This window comes from Urtica dioica, chromosome 9 (genome assembly GCF_054948205.1).
Source record: "Urtica dioica subsp. dioica isolate 48M chromosome 9, U.dioica_male_clone48M_v1_H2, whole genome shotgun sequence".
Taxonomy (NCBI): Eukaryota; Viridiplantae; Streptophyta; class Magnoliopsida; order Rosales; family Urticaceae; genus Urtica; species Urtica dioica.
Window position 1 is genome coordinate 76853 of NC_142764.1, and position 20030 is coordinate 96882.

The window sequence follows — 20030 nt, forward strand, 5'->3', positions numbered from 1 at the left end:
CGGGCGCATTGCATAGGCCAAATGGCATTCGGCGGTAAGCAAAAGTGCCAAATGGACACGTGAATGTCGTCTTATCCTGATCCTCCGGTGCGATCACAATCTGATTATACCCCGAATATCCATCGAGGAAGCAGTAGTGGGAGTGGCCGGCTAACCTCTCTAGCATCTGATCAATAAAAGGTAGAGGAAAGTGATCTTTGCGAGTAGCTTTGTTGACCTTTCTATAATCGATACACATTCTCCACCCGTTTTGAACTCGCATGGGGACTAGCTTGTCTTCTTCATTCCCGACGACTGTGATCCCCGTCTTCTTCGGAACACATTGTACGGGGCTCACCCATTGACTATCCGATATTGGGTAGATCATGTCAACATCAAGGAGTTTCAATACCTCGTTTTTCACAACCTCCGTCATCGGTGGGTTTAGTTGCCTTTGATCGTCTCGAGCGGCCTTGGAGTTTTCCTCGAGAAGAATTCTATGCATGCAAATAGAGGGGCGGATTCCCTTTATATCGGCAATTGTCCAACCGATCGTAGTTTTGTACTCCTTGAGTACTTGCACTAGCTTCTTCTTTTGATTTTCGGTTAGGCTTTTGGCGATAATTACTGGAAGTGTCTCGTTCTCTCCAAGAAACACATACTTCAAATAATCCGGCAGTGGCTTCAATTCAAGTTAGGGAGCCTTTTGGATTGAAGGCAGCACCTTTTCTATAGCGGCGGGGAGCTCGATGTATTGTACATCCTTTTGTTTAAGTTCCGGTGGTGCATTGAGTGCCGTAATGTTCTCCATCTTTGCGGTATAGCCCGAGGTCGTGATGATTAATTCTGCATCTTCATCACTAATCTCAACACTTTCCCCAAAAGCAATATCGACATCGTCGTCTCCGTATAGCTCGAACACTTTTTGTGACAATTCCTCGATGACGTCGATGCCACAAATAGTGTGCACATCGTTAGGATAACGCATGGCTTCATAAATGTTAAAACGGATTATCTCTCCATCAAACTCCATCGTGAGAGACCCGTCATGGACATCAATTTTTGTTCTTGCGGTCTTTAGGAACGGTCTGCCAAGTAAAATCGGTGTCGTCGACGGTGATGAATCTGCTTCCATCTCTAGAACATAGAAATCCGCTGGAAAAATTAGTTGGTTGACTTGAACTAGGACATCTTCAACGACTCCAATTGGACGAGTTGTAGAACGATCAGCCAACTTTATGATAATTTCGGTCTCCTCAAGTGGTCCCAAATTTAGAGAAGCGTATATTGAGTATGGCATCACAATGATAGAGGCTCCCAGATCAAGCATAGCTCTTTCGAACCGTTTATTGCCTATTATGCACGGGATAGTGAACATTCCCGGATCTTTGCACGTTTCTGGAATTTTCTTTCGGAGCACTGCTCAGACATTCTCTCCCACTTGTACTTTCTCATTACCTGTTATCGGCCCAACGAAGTCCGACAACGACATCGACGGTCCGAGCGGCCGGACAAGCTCGCCCGGTCAACGGCCGGCTCAACTCGCCCGGCCCACTATGCTCACTCGGCCAATGGCCGAGTGAATCCCTGTCGGCCCTTTGAGTTCGCTCGGGCGAAGTTCCCTGTCGGCCCTTTGAGTTCGCTCGGCCATGGGCCGAGTGAAGTTCCTTGACGGCCCAGCAACTCACCCGGCCATTGGCCGAGTGGATCTTCTCTCGTCCCGAGCCTTTCACTCGGCTGATGGTCGAGAGAAGCTCGCCCGGCAGTCCAGCAGCTCGCTCGGCTAATGGCCGAGCGAGCCTCTCCCGGCGACCTTGCAGCTCGCTCAGTCGAAGGCCGAGCGAGCCTCTCCCGGCGACCTTCCAGCTCGCTCGGCCGAAGGCCGAGTGAGCCTCTCCTGGCGACCTCGCAGCTCGCTCAGCCGAAGGCCGAGCGAGCCTCTCCCGGCGACCTTGCAGCTCGCTCGGCCGAAGGCCGAGTGAGCCTCTCCCGGCGACGCTGCAGCTCGCTCGGCCATCGACCAAGTGAGCCTCTCCTGGCGACCTCGCAGCTCGCTCAGCCGAAGGCCGAGTGAGCCTCTCCCGGTAACCCTGCAGCTTGCTCGGCCAATGGCCGAGTGAGCCTTTGCATCTCGCTCGGCCATCGACCGGCCGAGCCTCACTTGGCCGATGGCCGACTCAGCTTCACCCGGCCAAGGGGCCTTCAAAGCGTCCCTTGGTCTCCTATAAATAGGAGGCTCGACTCCTCGAGATAGGTAATCCATTCTTGAGTACTGAAACGCTGCCGAACTCGTACCTCACTCGTTTCTCTCAAGTCTCGGCCTCTAAACACTTAAACCCTCTATATCCACCTCAATCCTACTAATGTTGAGCGTCGGAGAGGTAAACAGAGGCAACCCCTCTGTTTCCCCTTTGTAGTTCACACCTTCCTTCTTGCTTTTCAGGTTCCTGGACGAAATAAACATCACCAACAGCTAAGGGACGACTTGAGATATCAGGTCCGACACGCTCGATTCAAGACGAGACCACTTGGTCCGGCCTTGGGTCTAACCGCCTTTGACTCCTAAATCGTTGTCCGAAAAACTGCGACAACATTTTGGTGCTAGAAGGAGGGGACCACCGACCTTTGCGCGCTCTCCCTTCCATTCCACACTCTCACTACTCTTACGACTCTCGAGAGATGAGTCACCTTCCCACTACCTCCGCCGGCACTCGAGCGACGAGTTCGAGGTACGGTCTCCGAAGCCTCGCTCACCGTCTTGAGGGGCAACCTCGTGATAACGAGAGCCAGCCCCAAGACGCGGCGAACGACCCTGAGGCCGAGCTCCGAGAGGACACGGCCCGGTGGCTTGCGGAGCTCCTTGACCGTCCCGGAGTCGACGGCTCGCTCATCTCCAATCTCCTCGGCTACGACATCGAGGATCGATCCTCCCGAGACAACTCCGACCCCGACTACGTGGGGGAGTCAAGGACCGACGAGGTGACTCCTAGCCTCGCCCAAACACGGTCCGAGAGGTCCAATGGGCATTGGCCGATCCTTCGCACCCGGCACGACGACAGGCGCGGTCACATTCCCGGGGACTCGCCTCCTTGGTTTCAAGAGGCGGCCGGACATGGCCCCTCGCCGAGGATAGAGCGACTCTGGTGGATGATGGGGCCGATAGCCGAAGCGCTCGCCAGACGGTCCGACCGAGGGCGACCTCGCCTCGCCACGCACCAAGCGTGGACCTTAGAGAGCGCTTGACGGCGCAGAGAAACTCCCGAGGGGAGGATATCCGCCAAAGGCTCAACTCTCAAAGGGATGCGCTTCCCGCCGCAACTCTTGGCCGGCCTCAGGCCAATGTCGTGGACCAAGCGTCCAATGAGCACCAACCGGCGACTCCCGTGGCCCCGGCGGTCAGCCCTGCTAACGGGCTCTACATGGTCACGATGATTCAAAGCCTCCAGAATCAAATCATCGAGATGAGGGAGTCAGGGAGGCAACGACCGTATGGAGGGATTGAGGAGTCATACTCTCCCTTCGCCGCTCAAATCCTCGCGCAACCTTGCGTGGGGAACTTCAAATTGCCTTCCATCCCTCCCTATGACGGATGGACGGACCCGAACTCCCACATCCAACATTACGAGACGTGGATGACAATCCAAGGGCAGCCGGACGCGACCCTGTGCCAAGCCTTCAGCCTGACCCTCACGAGGTCGGGCTTTGAGTGGTTCCGGAGTTTGAGACCCGGGAGCATCCCGTCCTTCCGGGCCTTGTGAGAGGCTTTCCTTGCCCGCTTCGCCACGCTCGTGGCACAAAAGAAGTCGAAGACCCACCTCCTCTCCATTCGGCAAGGGAGAGACGAGACGTTGAGGCAGTACCTCGCCCGCTTCACCGAGGAGTCTCACAAGGTCGAAGGATTCGACGACAAGGATGCCATCACGGCAATCACCGAGGGAGTTCGCACGAGCGACTTCCTCAAGTCTATCGTTGGGAAAGTCCCGGGAGACATGGCGGAGCTGATGACGAGAGCCCGCACGTACATGGGGATCGAGGACTATGTCGATGGCCGAGATGGCCGGAAGTCAGGGGGACAGGGTAGTCGACGCTGCGATGACCAAGATGGAGATCGTCCCGACCCTCAAAAGAGAAGGAACAAGGGAGGCCAGGCCCCTAACGGCCGCTCCCTCCTCGGGCCGAGACCTTCACACGTCGATAGCTTCCGAAAGTTCTCGACGTTCACCCCCCTGAACACTCCGCCGGAGCGAATCCTGGCTTTGCACCGTGATAAGCTAGGAAGTCCAACTCCTCTCACGAAGGATCCCGCCAAGAGGGATCAAAACAAGTTCTGCGAATACCACCAAGATCACGATCGAGGCCCTGATTCAAGACGAGTAACTGAAAGAATACGTCCTTAGAAAGATCGGGACGGCCGCGGCACACGGTGAGCGTCCGCGGCAGGAAAGGAAGGGTCCGGCGACGGTGACCGTCACAGACCGAGCAGTAATTGAAGAACCGGAGAGCTCACAACTACATGTCGTGGGCTCGATCATGGGCGGCCCGAAGTTTGGGGACTCGTCCACGCAAAGGAAGAAGTACGTGCGTGAAGTTTCCCAAGGGAAAATAGCACACTACATCAACCATACGTACGAGGCTCCTCCTCCGGCCCCATTCGAGTCTATGTTCTTCACTGGCCAAGAGGCGGCGCGAGACCTCCACCCACACAACGACGCGATAGTCATCTCAGCCCCGGTCGCCAACAACCTCGTCCGGAGAATCCTAATCGACAATGGAAACTCCGCCGATATAATCTTCAAGTCGGCGCTGGACAGGATGAAGCTATCCGGAATGAGACCGACCCCGATCTTGACTCCCCTCTTCGGCTTCTCCGGGTAGAGGGTCATGATGGAGGGAACCATCGACCTCCCGGTCACCTTCGGGACACCAGGGGGGCTCGAGGTCACCCACATCGTGTCGTTCCTGGTCGTGGACCAACCCTCTGCTTACAACATCATAATTGGCCGCCCGACCCTCAATCGGTTGAAGGCCATTACGTCCACTTACCATCTGATGATGAAGTTCCCGACCGAGAAGGGGATCGCCATAATGATGGGAGACCAATCAATGGCAAGGATGTGCTACATCCAAGGCGTGGACGGAAAGGGGAAAGGAATGATGATGAGCACCGTCTTCCAGCTCGGGGACAAGTTCCCGTGCAAGATAGAGGAATGAGGCACCTTCGGAGAACTGGACCAAAGGGGCGATGTCGAGCCTCGAAAGGTGGAGACACCGGACGACCTCGTTCCCGTCGTGTTGGACGACGCCAAGCCTGAACAAGTAGTCAAGGTAGGCGCCCAACTCCCGTCCGAAGTCCGAACCCAGCTCGCCACCTTCCTCCGCGAGCACAAAGACGTCTTTGCGTGGACGCACGCCGACATGCCGGGGATCGACCCCGAGATAATGGTTCACCGTCTCAACGACGACAAGAGAGTAGCTGAACGCATTCAACCGCGGCGGACGTTCAGCGGAGAGAGATACCAAGCCATCGGTGAAGAGGTTGACAAACTTCTTGCCGCCGACTTCATCAGGGAGGCGGAACACCCCAAGTGGGTGTCCAATGTGGTGATGGTCAAGAAGCCAAACGGGAAGTGGCGGATCTGTATCGACTATAAAGATCTCAACAAGGCCTGTCCGGAAGATAGCTTCCCTCTCCCGAGGATCGAGCAACTTGTGGACGCTACGGCGGGCCACGAGTTGTTGAGCTTCATGGACGCCTACTCAGGCTACAACCAGATCCGCTTGCACGAGCCGGATCAGATCAAGACCACCTTTGTTACGAACCGCAGACTCTACTGTTACAAGGTCATGCTCTTTGGACTCAAAAATGCGGGAGCGACGTATTAAAGGTTGGTGAACCGAATGTTCACCAATCAAATTGGTAAAACCATGGAGGTCTACATGGACGATATGCTCGTCAAAAGCCTCAAGGCCCACGACCACGTTCGAGACCTAAGAGAGATGTTTGCGATCCTGCGACGCTACAAGATGAAGCTCAACCCCAAAAAGTGTACCTTTGGGGTCGAGTCCGGGAAATTCTTGGACTACATGGGTAGCCGCCGCGTGATCGAGGCTAACCCTGAGAAGATTAGGGCGATCTTAGAGATGAGGTCACCGCAGAAAGTGAAAAAAGTTCAGAGTCTGACAGGAAGATCGCCGCCCTGACGCGATTCGTGTCCAAGGCCATCGATAGGTGCCAACCATTTTTCAAGGCACTGAAGAAGACCGACGGGTTCGTGTGGACGGAGGAGTGCGAGGAAGCATTCCGCGAAATGAAAGCCTATTTCGCCTCCCCCTCGTTCCTCGCAAAGCCAAAGAATGGCGAAACCTTGTACATCTACCTCGCGGTTTCCGACAGGGCCGTGAGCACGGTTCTCATACGCGAAGAAGACAAGGTGCAATGGGTGGTCTATTACGTTAGCAAGGCGCTCCTCGACGTCGAGACTCGATACCCGGAAATCGAGAGATTGTCCCTCGCCCTTGTCATGGGGGCGAGAAAACTCCGACCCTACTTTCAGGCGCACCCCATTGTGGTCCGCACGGGACATCGCATCGAGAAGGCCCTTCAAAAAGGGACCTCCTCTCGAATGGCATTGAAGCTTCTAAGGCTCGGATATTTTTGGCCAACCTTGAAAAGGGACTCCCACGAGTGGGCCAAAACATGCGACAAATGCCAAAGGTTCGCTCACATCCCGCGCCAAGCCCTTGCCCCGCTATGCCCGATCATCGTGCCGCGACCCTTCGCGAAGTGGGGAATCAATCTCATCGGCGAGCTACCTATGGCTCCGAGGCAATACAAGCATGCAATCGTGGCGATCAACTATTTCACGAAGTGGGTAGAGGCCGAACCGCTGGCAAAGATCACCGAGGCGAACACGACGAACTTCATCTGGAAGAACATCGTCTGCCGCTTCGGGATCCCCGCGTCGATTGTGACCGATAACGGAAAGCAATTTGACAACGTGCGCCTCCGAGAAATGTGCGAGCGTTTGGGCATTAGCAAGACTTTCTCTTCCCCCCGCCATCCGCAAGCCAACGGTCAAGTCAAGGCGGTCAACAAGACGATCAAGGAGAACCTGAAGAAGAAGCTGGAAGAATGGAAGGGGGCTTGGGCCGACGAGCTTCCCATGGGCGTACCGAACCACCGCTCGAAATGCGACCGGCAAAACCCCTTTCGCTCTCGCGTTCGGCGTCGAGGCCGTGGTACCCATCGAGACCAAGCTGCCAACCCTGCGCATCGAGGGATACGAAGAAGCCGCCAACAACGACGCAATCAGGCTCGAGTTGGACCTCATAGACGAGAAGAGGGCGAACGCGCTCACCCACCTTGCTGCACAAAAGAGGAAGGTCGAGAAGTACTACAACTCCAAGATCAAGATGCGATAGTTCGCCGACGGAAGCCTCGTCCTCAGAAGGGTGTTCCAAAACACCAAGGTGCAAGGAGCGGGAGTTCTGGGTCCCACCTGGGAAGGCCCGTATCGTGTGCGCCGAGCCATTCACAACGACACGTACAAGCTCGAGAACCTGGAAGGACTCGTGTTCACGCACCCGTGGAACGCGGAGCACCTGCGGCAATACTACCAATAGAGGCGCCACATGCCCGACCTGCGATTATTTTCGTTTTGTTTTCGATATTAGCAAAAGACAATTTCATATTTCAAGTACGGCCAATGGCCTGGGAAGGTAATTTTTAACTATTTCAACATTATAATTGAATTACATTTCGCTTTGACACCTTCACCTTATTGTATTACAATTTCTCGTCTCCTCTACGAGCACCCAAGAAACTCGGGGGGCTAACGAGGATAAAATGAGGATAATGTTGTTGGCCCGTCTAGGGCCAACGGGAACAAAGGCATCTCTTCGACCCACGTGGCTAGTACGAGGTCTTGGGCGGCGAAACCCTGACTCAACCAGGGGCCGGCCCAAACCAATGGCCAAGTCAAACACCTTGCCCAGTCATGGGCCGAGTCAATGGCCCACTCGGCCATTGGCTGGATCAAATGGCTCGCTCGGCCATTGAGCAGTTCACTCGGCCAATGGCCGAGTGAACCCTTCAGCCACCACGGCAGTTCACTCAGCCATTGGCCGAGTGAACCATCCAGCAGTTCACTCGGCCAATGGCCGAGTGAACCCTTCAGCCACCAAGGCAGTTCACTCGGCCATTGGCCGAGTGAACCTTCCAGCAGTTCACTCGGCCAATGGCCGAGTGAACCCTTCAGCCGGCCATGCAGTTCACTCGGCCATTGGCCGAGTGAACCTTCTAGCTGCCCATGCAGTTCACTCGGACATTGGCCGAGTGAACCTTCCAGCAGTTCACTCGGCCAATGGCCGAGTGAACCTCAGCCGGCCCAAGCTTTTCACTCGGCCAATGGCCGAGTGAACCTCACCACCATGTTCACTCGGCCATTGGCCGACCCAGCCACTCAATGGCCGAACCAAGCAAGTTCACTCGGCCAAGGGGTCTTCAAACCACCCCTTGGCTGCCTATAAATAGAAGGGCCACTCCCCTACTCCAGGTAACCCATTCTTGAGTACTGAAACGCTGCCGAACTCGTACCTCGCTCGTTCCTCTCAAGTCTCGGCCTCTAAACACCCCTAAAACCTCTATACTCCACCTCAATCCCACTAATGTTGAGCGTCAGAGAGGTAAACAGGGGCACCCCCCTGTTTCCCCTTTGTAGTTCACAGTCTCTTGTTTGCTTTTCAGGTATCAAGACGAGGTGAGCTTCACCCACAGCTAAGGGACGACTTGGGATACCAAGTCCGACACGCTCGAGTCGAGACGAGACCACTTGGTCCGGCCTTGGGTCTGACCGTCTTTGGCTCCTAAATAGTTGTCCGAAAAACAGCGACAACATTTTGGCGCTAGAAGGAGGGGATCTCTCGACCTTGGCAACACATCCCCTCTACCAGTCTTCTTCTCACTTCTACGACTCTCGAGAGATGAGTCGTAGCCCCGCCACCTCCGTGGGCACCCGAGCGACTAGCTCGAGGCGCGACCTCCAAAGCCCTGCGCACCGTCTCGAAGGGCAACCTCGTGATAACGAGAGCCAGCCCCGAGACCCGGCGAATGACCCAGTCCGAGAGGACACGGCTCGAAGGCTCGCTGAGCTCCTAGGCCGCCCCGGCGTCACCAGCGCGCTCATCGCCGACCTCCTTGACTCCAACGACGTCGACGACGTCAACCACGACACCAACCTCGACCACGCTATTCACGAAAGTGGACACGCGCGCACGCTTCCAAGGGGACACCCTTGGGCGGCCACGTCCAAACATCAACCTTTTGGTGAGCACCCACACGCGCCCTCGAGGGGACACCCTCGGGCGACCACGTCAAGGCATCAAAGCTCGCACAATGCCCGAGGACGCTCGGCCTCGAGGTCTCGAAAGGGACGCTCCAAGCTCACCGTCCGCATCCAAAACCCTTGTGAAGGTGACAACGTCGATGGTCTCGGCCTCCGCCAAAGGCGTCGCCTGAATGATGCGCCCTTAACAAGGGTGATAGGGACGGCCTCCGGAGGCTTGAGAAACCGCCTCAGTTCTCAAAGAGAGAATCACGGGTTCGACTTGAGAGAAAAGCTCAACGCCCGACGCGAGACCGCGATCATCTTGGGGCAGCAACCACCCAACGTTGATTGAGCACTCGACCAAGAACGCGCAGCCACGCTTGTGATGCCGGCCGTTAGTCTCGAGTCTCGAAGGAAAAGGCGCCGGAAGGGTCAAGTCCCTAACGACCACCCTTCTCCAGCCCCGAAGTGATCCTTCGTCCCGCTCAACACAACGCCCGACCGGATCCTGAGCTTACGCCGCGATAAGCTGGGAAGCCCCGCTCCACTCACAAAGGACCCCGCGAAGCAAGATCGAAGTAGGTTCTGCGAATACCACAAAGATCACGGGCACGCGACGATCGAGTGCAAGCAGCTTAAGAAGCGAATTGATTCCCTAATTCGAGGTGGGGATTTCGAGGAATTCGTCGCGTGTGCTAGCAAGCCATGAGTGTCGTTACTTCGACCCTTAAACTCATGACCGAGCTTGATCGACCTCTTGATTGCTTTCATTTCAAAAATGTAATTTTCTTTTTTTCATAAAAGAAGGCCAAATGCCATGACTACCTGTAACAACCCCCTTTATTGCAATAAAGAGTTATTCTACACATGACAACTTTTGACACGCACTATTGTATACCCCCAACACAAGAGTTTCTTGGCCCCCGTCTCACAAACGCAAGAAACTCGGGGGGCTAACAGGGATCAATGCTCAATCAAAAACAACTCAACAACAACTAAAAAAAAAAAAAAAAAAGGGATAATAATCAAGTCTCAAGGGGCCGATGGTTAGGCCGGAAATCCCAAAGAAAGACTCTTCACATGTCTCCTCGAGATGAATTCATTCCTTGAGTCGAGCTACGAGTCCGCGAGTCGACCGATGCTCCTCGTGCCGACTCTTCACGAAACTCCTCGTGTAGGCTCTACGTGAGTTCTCGAGTCGAGTTCGAGTCCACGAGTCGACTGATACTCCTCGTGCCGACTCTCCACATGTCTCCTCGAGATGCGTTCATTCCTCGAGTCGAGCCCCGAGTCCACGAGTCGACTAATGCTCCTCGTGCCGACTCTTCACGCAACTCCTCGTGCAGGCTCTACGTGAGTCCTCGAGTCGAGTTCGAGTCCACGACTCGACTGATACTCCTCGTGCCGACTCTCCACATGTCTCCTCGAGATGCGTTCATTCCTCGAGTCGAGCCCCGAGTCCACAAGCCAACTAATAGCTCCTCGTGCAGGCTCTACATGAGTCCTCGAGTTGAGTCTCGAGTTCGCGCTCGCCGCCCAGCTCGTGGGCCGATAGGCAACGAGTTACAAATGGGTTCAAGGTCTGCGTCCGTAGGGCGTATCTGGTCTAGCCAGCGTCCACGGGAAACCTCGCCACACGAATGTGGCATCGCGCTCGCCGCCCAGGTCGTCGGCCGATAGGCAACGAGTTACAAATGGGTTCAAGGTCTGCGTCCGCAGGGCGTATCTGGTCTAGCCAGCGTCCACGGGAAATCTCGCCACACGAATGTGGCATCGCGCTCGCCGCCCAGCTCGTCGGCCGATAGGCAACGAGTTACAAATGGGTTCAAGGTCTGCGTCCGCAGGGCGTATCTGGTCTAGCCAGCGTCCACGGGAAACCTCGCCACACAAATGTGGCATCGCGCTCGCCGCCCAGCTCGTCGGCCGATAGGCAACGAGTTACAAATGGGTTCAAGGTCTGTGTCCGCAGGGCGTATCTGGTCTAGCCAGCGTCCACGGGAAACCTCGCCACACAAATGTGGCATCGCGCTCGCCGCCCAGCTCGTCGGCCGATAGGCAACGAGTTACAAATGCGTTCAAGGTCTGCGTCCGCAGGGCGTATCTGGTCTAGCCAGCGTCCACGACAAACCTCGCCACACAAATGTGGCATCGCGCTCGCCGCCCAGCTCGTCGGCCGATAGGCAACGAGTTACAAATGGGTTCAAGGTCTGCATCCGCAGGGCGTATCTGGTCTAGCCAGCGTCCACGGGAAACCTCGCCACACAAATGTGGCATCGCGCTCGCCGCCCAGCTCGTCGGCCGATAGGCAACGAGTTATAAATGGGTTCAAGGTCTGCGTCCGCAGGGCGTATCTGGTCTAGCCAGCGTCCACGGGAAATATCGCCACACAAATGTGGCATCGGCGCTCGCCGCCCAGCTCGTCGGCCGATAGGCAACGAGTCACAAATGGGTTCAAGGTCTGCGTCCGCAGGGCGTATCTAGTCTAGCCAGCGTCCACGGGAAACCTCGCCACACAAATGTGGCATCGCGCTCGCCGCCCAGCTCGTCGGCCGATAGGCAACGAGTTACAAATGGGTTCAAGGTCTGCGTCCGCAGGGCGTATCTGGTCTAGCCAGCGTCCACGGGAAACCTCGCCACACAAATGTGGCATCGCGCTCGCCGCCCAGCTCGTCGGCCGATAGGCAACGAGTTACAAATGGGTTCAAGGTCTGCGTCCATACAACAAAGACGTGCAAATCGATTATGCCTTCGTTGGCAAGTCGATAAAATAAGACGCGCACAACACAAAAAAGACGTGCAAATCGATTATGCCTTCGTTGGCAAATAGAGAAAACAAGACGCGCACAATACAACAAAGACGTGCAAATCGATTATGCCTTCGTTGGCAAGTCGAGAAAACAAGACGCGCACAATACAACAAAGACGTGCAAATCGATTATGCTTTCGTTGGCAAGTCGAGAAAACAAGACGCGCACAATACAACAAAGACGTGCAAATCGATTATACCTTCGTTGGCAAGTCGAGAAAATAAGACGCGCACAACACAAAAAAGACGTGCAAATCGATTATGCCTTCATTGGCAAGTCGAGAAAACAAGACGCGCACAACACAATAAAGCCGTGCTAATCGATCACGCCCTCACTGGTAGATCGAGAAAATAAGCCGCGCACGACCAACCCGGAACAATAAGTCGTCCCTCGCGACGCCCAAAGGCCGTCCCTCGTGACGCGCGAAGGCCATTCCTCATGACGCAAACCCGAGAGCGTTCATCCCGCATCCGTATAAAAGCGTAGATTTTGAGTTTCCACTCGATCTACGCTCGACCGGAAACTCGGGGGGCTAATGTTGTTGGCCCGTCTAGGGCCAACGGGAACAAAGGCATCTCTTCGACCCACGTGGCTAGTACGAGGTCTTGGGCGGCGAAACCCTGACTCAACCAGGGGCCGGCCCAAACCAATGGCCAAGTCAAACACCTTGCCCAGCCATGGGCCGAGTCAATGGCCCACTCGGCCATTGGCTGGATCAAATGGCTCGCTCGGCCATTGAGCAGTTCACTCGGCCAATGGCCGAGTGAACCCTTCAGCCACCACGGCAGTTCACTCGGCCATTGGCCGAGTGAACCATCCAGCAGTTCACTCGGCCAATGGCCGAGTGAACCCTTCAGCCACCAAGGCAGTTCACTCGGCCATTGGCCGAGTGAACCTTCCAGCAGTTCACTCGGCCAATGGCCGAGTGAACCCTTCAGCCGGCCATGCAGTTCACTCGGCCATTGGCCGAGTGAACCTTCTAGCTGCCCATGCAGTTCACTCGGACATTGGCCGAGTGAACCTTCCAGCAGTTCACTCGGCCAATGGCCGAGTGAACCTCAGCCGGCCCAAGCTTTTCACTCGGCCAATGGCCGAGTGAACCTCACCACCATGTTCACTCGGCCATTGGCCGACCCAGCCACTCAATGGCCGAACCAAGCAAGTTCACTCGGCCAAGGGGTCTTCAAACCACCCCTTGGCTGCCTATAAATAGAGGGGCCACTCCCCTACTCCAGGTAACCCATTCTTGAGTACTGAAACGTTGCCGAACTCGTACCTCGCTCGTTCCTCTCAAGTCTCGGCCTCTAAACACCCCTAAAACCTCTATACTCCACCTCAATCCCACTAATGTTGAGCGTCGGAGAGGTAAACAGGGGCACCCCCCGTGTTTCCCCTTTGTAGTTCACAGTCTCTTGTTTGCTTTTCAGGTATCAAGACGAGGTGAGCTTCACCCACAGCTAAGGGACGACTTAGGATACCAAGTCCGACACGCTCGAGTCGAGACGAGACCACTTGGTCCGGCCTTGGGTCTGACCGTCTTTGGCTCCTAAATAGTTGTCCGAAAAACAGCGACAACAGATAACAAGCTCATTTTTCACAAACTCATTTTTCGCGCGACACACTCACGCAATAACACGTTTTACGCGCCGAAAGGTAGCGAAACGTCAACAAATCGGATCCGCGCACCGGACCTCCGACCCTCACGCGACGCTTTCGCACGACTCCACGTTTCACGCGCCGAAAGGTAGCAGAACACCAACAAGTCGGATCCGCGCACCGGACCTCCGACCCTCGCGCGACGCTCTTGCACGATTCCATACCCCGCACACCGATAGGCAACGGGGCGTCGGTAGATCGTGTCCGCGCACCGGACCGTCGATCCCGGCAGTCAAAACATAAAATGTGACACGCGTACCGATAAGTACCACGCTCACTGGGAACTGCGTCCACAACAAGCTCGTCCCGATGCGCACGTCGATAGGTAGCGTACTCGCCGGAAGATGAGCGCGACGACCACCCAGCTTGCACACGCCGATAGGCGACGGGTAACGAATGGATGGCCAAGAGTCGCACCCGCCGGACGAATCTGGTCTAGCCAGCGTCCGCGGGAAACTTCGTCGCCAAGTGCGGTAGTGAGCCGTGCAAACCGGTTACGCCAGGTATGGTAAGCCGGGCTCGTAAGACATGCACCAATCACATCGCGCGAATCGATAATGCTAAGCATAGCAAGTTGAGAAAATAAGACGCGTAACAGACGAAAAAGCTTTAACTAAACCAAACAATGTTGTACGAGCAATCCGACAAGAAAAGTATGAGAGTACAGAAAACTTCGAACAAAAGAAAAACATGACAAAATTCCGGAAGAAAACACGACGCAAGCGCTAAACAAGCGTACAAAAAGCCGAAGAAAACTTGGCTACTCTGAGCCGAAGTCGATCTGCTCTTCGTCATCCTCGGGGCGAGGGGCGCCAGACCCGCCAATGGCTTTTCCGTCAAGTTGACGGTTCGTCGACTGGGCGGCTTCCACGGGGGCTTGAGGGCGCAGGTCGTCCTCCGGCGGCTCACCGTCCAGAGGAGGAAACATGACGTCGAAGAACGAAAACGTGGTCCCGCGAGACTGCACGGCGTCGTCCCTCTCCTCAGCGAGGATCTGCACCTCCGCCCGCAAAGTATCCTTCTCCCTCTCGGCCTTGACCCGGGAGATCTCCCTTGCTGACAGTCGAGCGTGGACGATGCTCAGCTCCTCGTCCCGGCTCGAGAGCGCCGCCTGGAGCTTCTTCGTCTCCCCTAAGAAGGTGTCGGCCGCCTCCTCCGCCTTCTCCCGAGACGCCTGCTCTGCCATGCGAAGCAATTTCTCGGTCGTCGACTCCTCGCTAGCTCGCTTCAGCTCCTCCTCGAGTGCTTGAAATTCTCGAGCGGTGCGGGCTCCCGCTAGAGCGGCAGCGTGGGCGGCCGCCGTGCTCTCCTTGTCCTTCTCCATGATCTGCATGCGCCGCAGCAGGTCCCGGAAAATGCGGTCGCTTCGCTCTTGACGTGCAAGCATCTGCGGAAACAAGTAGTGTACGTATAGGCAGAACGAGCATAACAACTACACGTGAGACAGGCAAACGAATCGTACCTTTCGGGCGTCTCTGATCCCATTCTGGAAGTGCTCAAGGTCGTTCGTCGTTAGCAGACCCTTGAAATCCCGCAAGGAGGTTTCAAGGATTCCTCGAGAGCACTGGTCCCTCAGCTCGGCCGCCTCTACCAGGAGCATCGAGTCCATGCTATCCGGCACCGTCAATGTGTGAGCACGTTGTTGCCGGACGGTGATCCAAAGGAGGTCGACGACGACGGTCGCATGTTTTAAGAGATCGCCTCGTTCCTCGTCCGCGATGGCGACCCCCGGTGGCGAATCTCGGCTCGGGGACGAGCCACGGTCGTGGCTTCGGTGGTAGGTACCACTCTCGGCACTTGCGTACGTGGTCGATGTCGCCGGGCCATTGTATCTGTAAAAGGGGAAAGTGTGTCAGTCGATTAAAACATAATAATAGGCGCAGACATTGGAAAACAACATAAACGCGGAGGCACATGTGTGGTTAGTACCCCCCGCATCGGGTAAGGGAGCAGAGGAACCCCTTGCCTCGGACTCCGGGTCCTCCACGACCTCCATCTCGGGTCCGGAGCACTGAGGATCTTCGTCGGCAGTAGGCACGAACCATCCGGTGGATGCCATAAGGTCCGGAGACTCAAAAAGCAATCCCTGTCGCCTCGAATCTGGTACCGCTCTGATCACGGTCGCAAGTTCAGAGCTCTCAATGCCATGGTCTACCGGGAAGTCGGCCACGGGACCAAAGGTGAGTGGCGCCATCCCAAAGGCTGACTCGGATACCCACACCCAAGTGTAGCGGTGTTTAGAAGTTAGCCTGGTAAGGATGGGAAACCGCTTCCGATGTTGGACCTTGTAGAAGTCAGATTTCCCAGGGACTCAAAGACGGACACGAGGTTCCTGATATCGTCGGCCGTCACGGCCCGGCCTTTCGCTCGGTGCAACATCATGTGGCAGTCGGCCACCATGCAGTAGAAGGATGGAGACATCTGGGCAGGGTGGACATTGAGACGAACCAGGAGATTCTGGATCACAGGCTGGAAAGGCAATCACAGCCCCCCACGAAGGCTGGCCTCGTGAACAGCGGTGTACCCCTTCCGGGGGCGAGTCGGAAGGTTTTCGGGCAGCGGTCACAATAGCAATACGGATTGCGGGATGCCGAACCGTTTCCTCAAACCTCTAAATCTCGCGAACGAGAGGGAGCTCGGGAAGTCAACCCCGGAACAGTCAAAACCGTCTCAGACCATCGATTAACCGATAGGATGAGATGAGGCACGCTCCTCCTCTTGTGCGGTCAGAGAACGCCTCCCGGTCGCCGGCGAACAGGGCAAAAGGGATTCGCCCGAGCCTTCGGGGTTCGCCGAGCTTCCTAGGTCCGCGGCGCTCTCAAGATCGATCGACCTTGCGCCCTCGCCCGCGCTAAGGCCGGCCAATCAGGTTCCCGTACCCACGTTGGGCCTCGCCGGGCGACCTTCCTCGCCGATGATTGGACCGACCGGGCACACTTCTTCGCCCGCGCCTAACCTAGAGAAGAAGCAAGTACATGTAATTAAAAACTAATATGAGCTAAGAAGTTTACTAACCTTTCTTGAAGCTTGATCTTTGAGAAGCTCTTAGAAAGTTGCAACGCTCGTCTCCCCTCGCAGCACGTCTCTCTTCCTTTCCTCGGCACCTCGAGCAACCACGAAAGTTTCTATCACTAAATCACTCGAAATAAAGGAATTAGTGAGTGGGCACTTTAAACACTACGACTTAAGAACAAGTCTTGAAGTCGCAGAGCTAAACACTAGGTCGAGTGAGGACCTAGGTGCCAAAACAAGAAAAATCGAAAATAAACTAGAAAGAGAGAGAGAGAGGAGTTCGGCCAAGTTCTAGAGAGAGAGTCTCTCAAATCTCTTAAACTTGGATGAATGAAATGTGAGGAAATGAGGCTCCTATTTATAAGAGAGGCTTTACCTTCAATAAGGTAGTTTCCTCTTCTATAGAATATCACATATTCATGAGAAAATATTGCCTCTTTCCCACTTAAGTCACACGGCCAAGGCAGCCTTCTAGAAGGCTTGGATTTGTTTCCTTTTTTGTTCCTTGCCTTGCCTTGACTCTACTTGGCCGAATTCCCTTAAGCATCCTTATGCAAATTTGTTTCCTCTTTTTCTTTTGGCAAGTATCCTGATACATTTATGCGCAAAATATTCTCTCTTCCTATGGGTATGTTGGGCGCCCATTATGTCTAGAAAAGGCTTCTAGAATTTTCTTCACTTGTTCATGACAACATAAGAAAAGGCCCATACAGAATTTTCAATAAAATTCTTATGAAACGAAATTAATTCACAAGGCCCAATGATCAAGTCATGGCCAAGTGACATTAAGTCATCAAATGAACTTGTCAAAAAATTTATTGACATTCATTTCATCCTTTGTCTCAAAAGACAAAAATACCCTTTTAACTATTTTCGTTTCTTGTTTTGACTTACTTCCAGTTTAACTATTCCTATCGATGTGATTCGTGACAGTGACCTCATGGACCCAAATGAACAAAGCTTGAGCTAAACACTTGGACTCAAAATTCACAAACCTTTTCCAAGTTTAGCTTAATGCCAACTGACTCCACTAAGGAGCTGACACTGAAAATCTCTCGGTTCAAATGAATTTATTTTTTACTCAAGAATTCAACCTAATTATGATGAGCGGATCCACTAAATATTATCTATGTTTACCCTTCATGAATGTCATCAGCTAGTCGGGATATAATAAATTACCATTTTACCCTTCTAGCTGTTATTTCCTCAACTCCTTTGTCGCTTGTGAATAAGTTAGAAACAATGTATTGACGAGGAGCTAACAAGTCACATTGTTTCATCCAAAAGAGTCAGGACTCAATTTGGACACTTGTCAGTTTATTTATTCACACTCCAAGGAACAAAGCATGAGGTGCATTGCATTTCAGCAATCTTGTACATGAATTCCATATCTATGAGAACTTCACAAAGTTACTCATGACATTCTCACAACTTAGTACTTCACCAATAGGCCCTGTTCGGAATCACATAGTGAGTCCGAACTCTGACTTTCTCAAATGAGAATACTAAGGTGTGAAATGGCATGTCTCATTTAAGAATTAGGGTAAGCATGATGCAATTCATACATAGTGACTTCGAGACATAAGAGGTTAAATGGTTTGTTCTTATCTTGTCTCTAGAAGTGCACTGGTCTATTCAGTACCTTCGGAAGATACCTAGAAGAACTATAGGTCTCCAACTCTCAATGGCTCATAACCAGACATCATAGATTCTTCTAACAATCGTACTGAGGTCAATAGTCCTTTGACCCTAAGATTGCGAATATATCGTTTTAAGCAAACTACGAAGAGTTTGTTTATGCAAATCTACATTTGTCTCTTCGTAAGTTGTTAAGTTTGTTTATGGACTAAAAGACTAAGGTTTTATCATAAAGCTTCAAACAAAGAAAGAATGAATGAATGTTTCAACTTTATTATTAAATGAATAGGCAATTACAAGCAAGAGTCTTCATGAGACTTTATTACATCAAATGTACAAAATAAAGATTACAACTCTTCTTGTGGGCACCATAGACAACAAACTCCCACTTGACTCAAAGAAGATAGGTGTAGTCTTTCATGCCTAATCCCTCACGATGTTGGTCGAAGACCTTGTTCGCTAGGGCCTTGGTGAATGGATCTGCGAGGTTGTCCACCGTTGAGATCTTCTTCACTTCCACGTCTCCGCGGTGCACGATCTCTCGAATCAAATGGTATTTCCTCTCAATATGCTTAGAGCGCTTATGGCTTCTAGGTTCCTTTGAGTTAGCGACAGCCCCACTATTATCACAATAAAGGGTCATGGGCTCGTCGACGTTTGGAACAACTTCCAAATACTTAAGGAATTTTCTAAGCCATACAGCCTCTTTGGATGCTTCACAAGTAGCCACATATTTTGCTTCCATTGTGGAGTCACCAATGCAAGATTGCTTAATACTCCTCCACACAACAGCTCCACCATTAAGGATGAACACAGATCCCGAAGTGGATTTCCTGGAATCCTTATCCGCTTGAAAATCGGAGTCGGTATATCCCGTCATAGTCAGGTCAGTACCGGAGTATGTAAGTGTTGTCGCAGTTTTTCGGACAACGATTTAGGAACCGGAAATGGTTAGACCCAAGGCCGGACCAAGTGGTCTCACTCCGGCTCGAGCGTGTCGGACTTGATATCTCAAGTCGTCCCTTAGCTGTCTGTAATGTCTATCTCGTCCAAGCACCTGAAACACAAGCAAAGGTGTAAACTACAAAGGGGAAACAGAGGGGTTGCCTCTGTTTACCTCTCCGACGCTCAACATTAGTAGGATTGAGGTGGTTGATAGAGGTTTAGTGTTTAGGGGTCGAGAATTGAGAGAAACGAGCGAGTTGTGAGTTCGGCAGCGTTTCAGTACTCAAATTCGGGTTACCTGGGTCGAGGGAGAGACCCTCTTATTTATAGGCGGCCAAGAGGTGTTTGAGGAACCCCTTGGCCGAGGGCCAGTCTTGGAAGGCCGGCCTTGGAGCGCCGGCCGAGGGGGGCCGGCCTTGGAGCGCCGGCCGAGGAGGGCCGGCCTTGGAGCGCCGGCCGAGGAGGGCCGGTCTTGGAGCGCCGGCCGAGGAGGGCCGGCCTTGGAGCACCGGCCGGCCATGGAGGAGGGCCGGCCTTGGAGGGCCGGCCATGGAGGAAGGCCGGCCTTGGAGCGCCGGCCATGGAGGGAGGCCGGCCTTGGAGCGCCGGCCGAGGAGGGCCGGTCTTGGAGGGCCGGCCGGCCATGGAGGAGGGCCGGCCTTGGAGG